The following is a 10,447-nucleotide window of genomic DNA, read 5'->3' as shown; positions in this document are numbered from 1 at the left end:
AGGGAGTCACTAAGATCCTGCGTCCGATATCCTGCATGTGTCTCTTCCCCGCTCAGGTCCCAGGAGTTCACCTTCTTCTTCCTGGTGCATGTAAGTGCATTGTCCGTGTATAATGCGCTGTGCAGGGAGTCACTAAGATCCTGCACCCGATATCCTGCACATGTCGCTTCCCCGCTCAGGTCCCTGGAGTTCACTTTCTTCTTCCTGGTGCATGTAAGTGCATTGTCTGTGTATAATGCACTGTGCGGGGAGTCACTAAGATCGTGTGCCCGATATCCTGCATGTGTCGCTTCTCCGCTCAGGTCCCCGGAGTTCAGCTTCTTCTTCCTGGTGCATGTAAGTGCATTGTCTGTGTATAATGCGCTGTGCGGGGAGTCACTAAGATCCTGCGCCCGATATCCTGCATGTGTCGCTTCCCCGCTCAGGTCCCCGGAGTTCAGCTTCTTCTTCCTGGTGCATGTAAGTGCATTGCCCTGAGACACAATTTGAATCCTAAATCCCGCGCTCAGTCCGAATCAGTTGGATCGTCCGACGGCCACGTCCCCGATTTCTGTCGCATGAAAGCAGAGCAGCTGCGCCACAGTCCGATCGCGTGCAACACAATCCCAGAGCAAACCCCTGTTAAATACCTGTCAAAGCTGCGCAAATCCCGAAAACCGTGAACAGTCCAACGAAAGTGCGATCCGCGACCCTTAGTAAATAAGCCCCTGTAGGTCTGACTTGGTGGACCTACGTATTATCTACTATGATTAAAAAAACCATGTAAAGGGTTTGAATCGCGAAAAATGTTCTACTTTAGCAGCCGCCTTTCACCCCCTCGCTGCTCCTTTGGATGACCACGTTCATTGCTGGTCTGTGTTAGATGAGTTCATTATTTTATCTTGTATTTTAAGTATAATTCACTTGTATTCACTTTTTTTAGATCCTCTTTAGGTTAGACATCTCTTTACCTTGAACAGTGACTGTTAGGACCCCATCGATGTCCCCTAGTGCTCCCCCATGTCCCCTGTGACTCCAGGACCTGTGAGTGTGATACAAGCCGGGGGGATTCTGGAGCTCAATGCAGTTATCGTGATCGCAGGTGGTTGCGATATCATCGGGGGTGGGCGGCTCCCATCCATTTCCTCCGTCACTGAGTGGGGACCCTGAGTGACTCTCTTTCTGTTCTCTATTATGTTGTGAATATAATATAGCGGCACGTTTCCATGGTGAGGGATGTGAGAGGCGCTAATATTTTTTATTTTTCCGTATCACAGTTCTGTGGAGAACACACAATAATGAAATGTACATGTTTCGTTCATTGCAAACGATGTTTCCGACAGGACTTCCCCCTCCTCCCAAACCTACACTTTTTGTCATTGCTCAAGCAGAGTTCACAAGTAAACCAGTTGCCTTCTTGTGTATATCTGTGGCACTGCCATGGTGGCTGGATGATGTGGTGGCGGCACTCATATACATACCACCCTTTTAAGGGACAAAGTTGGGACAATTATTTTTTAAAGGTATTAAGCCACGCCTGCAACCCAGCCCACACAATATTGGGGCTTATTGGGGCCATTTTTGATGGGTTTTCCGACTTTTCAGGGATCGCGCCGCCAGGACAGGGATTTAGAAGGGGATTGCGTCGCACACGATCAGTTTTGGCGCATCGGCGCCGGCTTTCATGCGACAGAAATCGGGGGCGGGCCATCGGATGATCCGACTAATTCCGAGAAAACGTGGAAATAAAACTTTCAATTTGTGTCGCATGATCAAGCATGTGCATTCCAGTCGGACACAACGCGCAAGGGCGCGCATGGACGGGTAAGTAAATGTGTCCCGTTGTATCCACTACTCTTGACGCAGCCATGAAGATGATTTCCCAAGAAACGAGGAGCAGCATCATCCAGCTCATTGATATTGGTCTCTCGACAAAGAAAATTGCCAAATATCTTCATATGAAAGTTGAAAGAATACGGAATAAAGTCTGTCAATCCATCCCAAAGCCAAGAAAAGGATGTCCAGACAAAAATATTTGGAGTAAATGGGTCACCTGGAGGAGGCTCCTATAATTAGAATAGTGAGATCACAGACATCCACGTAAGAACCTTGTGCCGCACATTACACAAGTCTGGAACAGCGTCCCGAGCAAAGTTGAAGGCGTCTCGACTTCTATATCATCATAAGAAGCGTCAACTCCAGTTTGCAGGAATGTTAAAAACCGTGGACAGAAGAAGACAAGGAATCTCGTGTGTGGAATTATGAGACGAAAGTTAATAGACTGAGCCCTGATAAATAGGTCTTAAAGTATCAAGGGAAAGGAGGGATAAGGGATGGAGAAATTGAAGGAAATGTCCGGTCCTGTGGAGGAAGCTGATGATTTGGCGTTGGATGGTGGTCTGAATAATGAGCTATATGTGAATATTCTACAAAATGGTTGAGATTGTACACGTGAGTTCTATGGTTATGAAAGTACGACGCAGTTTTCTAGCAGGATAATGAACCAAAGGTGAACAAATGGTTCACTGACAATGAAGTACAGTTGTTAGATTTTCCCCCATAGTCTCCAAACTTAAACCCCCAAACTGAATTTGTACCCAGCTGAGGAGACCATTTTGCACCAACTTTCGGAACGAGTCGAAGAGAACTGGGATCGGATTTTGGGCAAGACATGCTTAAATCTGATGGAGAACATGCCCATAAGGATCCAGACAATGGTGAAAGCCAAAGGTGGCTGTAAAGGTAGGACAAGGACGGTGAGCCCTAATTCTGAATTCCCCAAACAGTTCCTACCTGCTTACTGGGTCCACCCTAGACGGTGGCCAGTAACTGGGCGCCACGCCCTCCCTGGGCCAAAGTGTAGGCACACAACCAGACAGTCAAAATAATAACACAAAGAGGAGGTCGACAATACAGGTCACAACTAAGATAACAGGTAAAAAAAATGTATACACAGGAGAATAGTCCAGAACGTAAGCCAATATCGAAAAACCAGAAGTCCAAATGAATAGCAAGATAAGCACCGACAGAAAGCTAGCAACACAAACTGACCAGCAATGGAGGATGGCACACACAGGGTTTATATCAGAATATGATGTATGCTCCAGGTGAGAGGGGCAGAGCTCTGAAAGTGTGAGAGCCTTAACCCTTGCTGGTTCGGAGGAAGTAAGCCAGCAGTCCAGCAATTAAAGCACTGTTCAGACTGAAAAGAATCTGCATAACTAATCATATGCTAAATAGTCACATTTTTGTATGAGATAACCAGGGTGACTATAAAATGATGATCGCCTGAAAGTCAAAAGTTCAAACATTTATGGGCAGCACGGTGGCTGAGCGGGTAGCACTTCTGACTTGCAGCGCTGCAGTCCTGGGTTTTAATCCCACCCAGGTCAACATCTGCAAAGAGTTTGTATGTTCTCTCCGTGTCCCGTGGGTTTCCTCCGTGTACTCTGGTTTCCTCCCACACTCCAAAACATACTGGTAGATTTTGAGCCCCATTGGGGACAGGGACCGATTTGACAAGCTCTGTGCAGCGCTGCGTAATCTGGATAGTAAAGAATTATTATAAGTTTGTTTCCCTTTTGCTTGTTATTGTACAATCACGGCCCTTGTACTAATAAACAGTGACAATGAAACCTCCAATAACAGTTTTAATAAGTTTTACCTCTGGGTGTAACAGGCGCCCGTGCATCCTCCTAAATCTCTGATCCTAATAAAGGGACGGGTCATACACAGAAACTCTGATCCCTTCCCTTCTACTCTTCTCTATACGTGTCAGTCTTTACTGCACTGACATTCTATTTATGAACCAGGCGAGTGAAACGTCTGTCGCTTCCAGCAGGGACGTCCCGTCATGATATAGAGGTGCACATTAGTAATGGATGACTGGATGCTGTAAAGCTAGGAGCGCCCGGGTCATACTAATCTTTACCAGGTGATGTAGTGTACACAGAAGTTCTCTTTGTGTAAATCATTCATGTTCTGTAAGATCCGACGCCTCGTGCTGCCCCAGTGACCTGCGAGCGCTGATACATTTGTGTTATGACCAGTGATTAGATTACACCTTATAGCGAGGTGATAGATCCTGCCCTGCAATGTACACAGGTGGAACCAATCCCAAACTCTGCTCTACTACCCCTCCCGGGGTCACAGATCACAGCTCCTAAGGCTGCGTCCACACCTTAAGTTTCTCAGATGCAGTTTTTGGAGTAAAAAGCAGGTGTGGGTGATGATGAGTTAAGACAAATAATTGGAAGGTGCTGCTCCTCCTCCTGCTTTTACTCCTTTCCTGGTTTAGGCATCAAAAACTGCATCTGAAAAATTGAACGTGTGGTCACACCCTCAATTTCAGGACAGCAAAATAGGGACAAATGTTGTGTTTTATGACAAACTAGCTGTAGCTCCCGGCATTGCCTGGGATAGTAAATAACTGCTCTTAGCTATAATAAAATAGAATGGGTTAACAAAAAATATTTTAGTTCTATCTATCTCTCTTTGTCTTTGAAATTTTCTGTCTCTGAGTGTCTCTGTCTGTGTCCATCTGTCTCTGACCGTCTCCCTCACTGGCCATCTCAGGCACTGTCTGTCTCTGTCTATCTGACTGTCTCTGATGTTCTCTCTCTCTGACTGCGTCTATCTCCAACTGTCTCTGTTTCTGTCTCTGACTATCTTTGTCTCTGACTTTGGGTTTCTCTGACTGTCTCAGTCTCCAATCATCTTTGACTGTCCCTGTCTCTGATTGCCTCTGACAGTCTCTGTCTCTAACACTGTCTGCTTCTGATTGTCTCTAACTGTCTTCAACTGTCTCTGACTTTCTCTGACTGTCTCTGCACTATATAATACAGTTCTTAACACAGGAGGGAGTAATTAATGTTTTATTGCATATTTGTTGTATAAAGCTTTATCTATTTAAAAATAAAACATCCTGCAAAAACAAGTCCTCACCCTAGATTTTATTGTAGCAGACACAAATAAGACTTTATTTTTCTATAAAACATATTGGAGCACATTTACTTACCTGGCCAACACAGTTCCCGAAATACAGAGTGTCCGACGATCGTGCACTCTGGCGTGATTCACAAAGATTGTGCGCCCAATATCCTGCATGTGCCGCTTCCCCACTCAGGTCCGCAGGAGTTCACCTTCTTCCTCCTGGTGCATGAAAGTGCATTGTCTTCCGACACAATTTTAAAGTTAAATCTCGCGCTCAGTCCAAATCCGTCGGATCGTCCGGCGGCCCTCCCCCCGATTTCTGCCACATGAAAGTCGGCGTGATTGCGGCAAAATCTGATCGCGTGCAACACAATCTCCTTCTAAATACCTGTCCCAGTGGTGCAATCCCCAAAAACGTTGGAATATCCGAGGAAAGTGCAGCAGCGGGGCCCTTTATGTTTGAGTTACTTATATAACTATGAATACATTGGGGCACATTTACTAAGGTCCTTGCGCCAGTTTTCTGTTGGACTTTGCACGTTCTTTCTAGTGCAAACTGCTTGCACAGGTATTTAAAGAGGACCTGTCACCCCTCCCCCCCCAAAAAAAAGACCCCCACCAACTATGCCCCCATAAATCCTCCCCCAGTCTCCCTTTCAATTTATGCCATTTTAAAAAAAAATTATTTTGGGGAACTTGGTTTTAAACGATCCGACCTGTTACCCTCTTATTCTGGGAGCTACAGTCGGGCGTATTCATGAGGGGGGCGTCCGACACCCCCCCGACCCCTTGTCGCAGGGAACTGTAAGAATAGCAGGCAGCGGCACATATTGCATATGTCCGATCGTTTAAAACCAAGTTCCCCAAAATAAATTTTTTAAAAATGGCATAAATAGGGCTGGGGGGGGAGCATTATGGGGGCATAGTTGGTGGGGGTCTTTTGGGGGGGGTGTGACAGGTCCTCTTTAAGAAGTGTCCGCACCACATTTGTGTCACAAGTGACCCTTTTGTGGTGCGGCTGCACTTGTCATCATGCGACACAAGTTTCTGCACTGAAGGGGGCGCTCCTCTGCTCAGCGCACCAAAAAAGTGGTGCACTCTGTCAGGGCAGTGCAGGGGGCACCAGATTCAAGAAGAGCGTGCACCAGAAATCCTGAAGCTTTGAGCCTTTCCCTCCATGCTGCCCTCTGCATATATATATAGAACGTCCTCTCTGGGAGGGAGCAGGATGAGTCATAATCTCCAGCTACAAATCCTCCTATTCAGCAGAGCTCAGACATGTAAACAAAGAATCATGGAGGGTCTGCACAGCATACAAAAGTAAGTATCACGACTGACCGGCTACAGATGGAGGATACATGTATTTCCTAATGAAACACCTTTAAAATGATTTTACCAATAAATGTATAATTCATAGAATTTGGAAGGGGTGGAGCTTCAGGGTGACCAAGGGACAGAGAGGACGACCTCGTGACAGCCTAAATGGTGAACAGTGGTGGCATCAGAGCAGAGACCAAAGCTAGATAACAGTCTTAGGAGAGACAGCTGCAGTTTTGGCTGCTTCAGTAAGGAAGGAGCAGTAGGGACATATAGAGGATATATCTCAGCAGCCGATATCTTTTTCTGGTTCTCAGGTTGTTATTGAAAGGATGAGTCAGAAAATGCTAATTTATGGGAAAAAACGGGAGACGGTGCAGAGAACCCTGCCAATGACAAAACAATGGGGCACATTTACTTACCCGGTCCATTCGCGTTCCAGCGGCGGCTTTTCTGACGAGCGTTCGGGTCTTCCGGCGATTCATGATGGTCCTGCGCCCGATGCCCACCAGGTGTCGCTGCTGCGCTGAGGTCCGTCGAGTTGCGTTGGAGTTCACTGATCTCTTCCTGGTGCATGTAAGTATGGCACGTGCGACAAATTTTTTTTAAAAAATGCGTTGGTTTTTCCGAATCCGTCGGGTTTTCGTTCGACCACGCCCCCCGATTTCCGTCACGTGCATGCCAGCGCCGATGCGCCACAATCCGATCACGTGCGCCAAAATTCCGGGGCAATGCAGGGAAAATCGGCGCATATCGGAAATATTCGGGTAACACGTCGGGAAATCACCCCCAATGAGTTACATCCTGTATTATACCCCAGAGCTGCACTCACTATTCTGCTGCTGGTGCAGTCACTGTGTACATACATGACATTACTTATCCTGTACTGATCCTGAGTTACATCCTGTATTATACTCCAGAGCTGCACTCACTATTCTGCTGCTGGTGCAGTCACTGTGTACATACATGACATTACTTATCCTGTACTGATCCTGAGTTACATCCTGTATTATACCCCAGAGCTGCACTCACTATTCTGCTGCTGGTGCAGTCACTGTGTACATACATGACATTACTTATCCTGTACTGATCCTGAGTTACATCCTGTATTATACCCCAGAGCTGCACTCACTATTCTGCTGCTGGTGCAGTCACTGTGTACATACATGACATTACTTATCCTGTACTGATCCTGAGTTACATCCTGTATTATACTCCAGAGCTGCACTCACTATTCTGCTGCTGGTGGTGCAGTCACTGTGTACATACATGACATTACTTATCCTGTACTGATCCTGAGTTACATCCTGTAGATCTTTTATTTTATATAAAAGTAAAAAACATAACAATACAAAAACATAATATACAATATATACAAATTCTTACCTGCTGGTCCAGCCCCATTCATACCTAGCAAAAAACAATAACTTACAAATACACCGAAATGAATGAACACCAAATACCACAACCCCCACCCAACCGATTATCACAACCTAAACCGAACCAATAAACAATAAGACAAGCCACACCTACAAATAAAACATAAATGAATATAACTATACATAAACCCACCCCACACCCTCTAATAACAAACCACCCCACACAGATCACATCCCACACCCATTTTTTTTTTTTTTTTTTTTTTTTTTTTTAAATATATAATAACAAATACACATAACACTACACTAAACTAAATCCCTCGCCCGCACCCTCCCCTTCCCCCCAGACACTGGTCTAACGTCCAAAGTTTGCGTTAAGTAGTCCAGACCAGTGTCCAAGGTCAGTTCATAAATCCCACCACCATCACCCCCCTCCCAACCTAACACTATGTCCCAAACCCCACTATATACAATATATACAGTATTAACAACATAACATAAAGAAAACAGAATACAAATAAAATCTCAACAAGATCAATCCAAACCACATAAAGCCCAGGTTCGGCGCCTGCAGCCCAACATCACTATAACCTCAGAACACAAAACAAAAATCTACTGTGCAGCATCAGCCCAACACCAGGAGAGGAGATGACAGACTAAGGGACACTAAAGGAGAACCCCCTCCAAAGGAGAGAGGCCCTCCCCGTGCCCAGCCTCTCATACTCCAGAGAGCGCACCTTCACCAGGTCACCCAGAATGTTCCTAACCACCTCATCCACCGGGAGGATTTTACGCTGCGTCGAAACTAAGCACCGTGCGTTCCACGTGTGGTACCTGACCACTAGACTGACTAGGAATAACGTGCATCGGTCCCGGCCACCCAGGCCTCTGAGTGCTCCATAGGCCCACTCCGCATAGGAGAGACCGGCCAACCCGGGCCAATGGATGGAAGCGCCCACCCGGTTGTACACCTCTGTGTTAAAGGGGCACTGAAGCAGGAAGTGGTCCATGCTCTCCAGCAGGCCACCGCACTCCTCCCGGGGACAACCCCTTTCCTCAGAGCTCCTACACTTCAGATTGTCCCTCACACACAGCTTTCCATGGAAGCAGCGCCAAGTCAAGTCCCAAAACTTCAAGGGGATCCTGATGGAATTCAATAAACTCAAACCCACCCCCAGATCCCGACTTGGGCAATCCCTGAGGGCCAGGGGCTTCTGGAAATGGGTCAACAGAACCCTTTTGTCAAGGATTTTCCTCGACATGGTCCTGATCTCCCACATTCCCAGACCCCACCGGCGAATCACCTTCAGAACCGGGGTAGCGTAAGCCGGAAGATGCCCATGCGGTGTGCGAAGATCCTTCACTTGCCCTCCTGTCTCCCATTCCTGGAAGAAAGGCCGAAACCATCCCCTGCAGGAGTATACCCACGGAGGAGCCCTCTCTTTCCAGAGGTTTGCTACATTGATCTTAAGAAAGGTATTCACTAGGAACACCACAGGGTTGACCATACACAACCCTCCTTGTCTCCTCGTGCGGTAAGTAACCTCCCTCTTGATAAGGTTCAGCCTATTCCCCCATAACAGCTGGAAGAACAGACTGTACACCCGAGTCCAGAGGGGTTCTGGCAACATGCACACACTGCCCAGATAAATCAGTAACGGGAGCAGGTAAGTTTTGATCAGATTAACCCTTTCTCTGAGGGTCAAAGACCAACCCTTCCACTGGTCCACCTTCTGAGCGGCGATCTTAAGCCTGCCGTCCCAGTTTTGCATGGGGTAATCCCCCTGGCCGAATTCGATGCCGAGAACTTTGGCAGAGTCCTGGGGCCCTGGAAGAGTGTCCGGGAGATCAAAGCCTGGATCCCCCTCTCCCAGCCAGAGACTCTCACACTTATCCCGGTTGATCTTGGACCCAGAAACCTCTGAGTAGCGGTCAACCTCTGACATCACCCATTGCGCCTCCCCTCCCGAGGACACGAAAACGGTGACATCATCGGCATACGCTACCACCCTTAGAGTGGCTTCCGGTGCTGCCCGATCCATCCCGACTCCCACCAACGGCCCACGATCAACCCTCCTAAGGAATGGGTCAATCGCGAACACGTATAAAAGTGGGCTCAGAGGACAACCCTGGCGAACACCAGACCCGACCTCAAAAGAGCGGCCAATCCAACCGTTCACAAGCGGGAAACTCTCTGCCCCTGCGTACAAAACTTTCAGCCAATTGACAAACTCCCCAGGCAGGCCATACCTCAGAAGGACAGACCAGAGGTACTCGTGGTTAACCCGATCAAACGCTTTTGCCTGATCCAAGGACAGCAAGTACCCCTTCCAGTTACCAGCCCGGCCCTGCTCCACTGCCTCCCGGACACAAAGCACAGCACTAAATGTACTGCGGCCTGGAACAGAGCAGTGCTGGGTCCCCGAAAGGAGCCGGGGCGCAAACTGCACCAGCCGATTAAACAGCACCTTTGCCAAAACCTTTCTGTCCGTATTGAGAAGCGCTATGGGACGCCAGTTCTCAATACGAGATCGGTCCTTACCTTTTGACAGGATGATCAGGGCAGACCTCCTCATTGACTTCGGCAGAGCGCCCGAGGAAAGACACTCATTGAATACCTCAGTCAAGAGGGGAACCAAGGCGTCCTTAAAGGTCTTATAAAACTCAGATGTTAAGCCATCCGGACCTGGCGATTTCTTGAGGGCGAGCCCTTCAATCGCCCGGCTGACTTCCTCTTCACTGATCATCTCTGTCAAAACATCAAGAGAGGGGTCTACTCCTGGCTCAGGGACAGTTTCAGCCAGGAAATCCGACATCACATCCCGATCTAGATCCTTCCT

This window comes from Engystomops pustulosus, chromosome 3, assembly GCF_040894005.1.
Source record: "Engystomops pustulosus chromosome 3, aEngPut4.maternal, whole genome shotgun sequence".
Taxonomy (NCBI): Eukaryota; Metazoa; Chordata; class Amphibia; order Anura; family Leptodactylidae; genus Engystomops; species Engystomops pustulosus.
Note: the sequence above shows the minus strand (reverse complement) of the source record.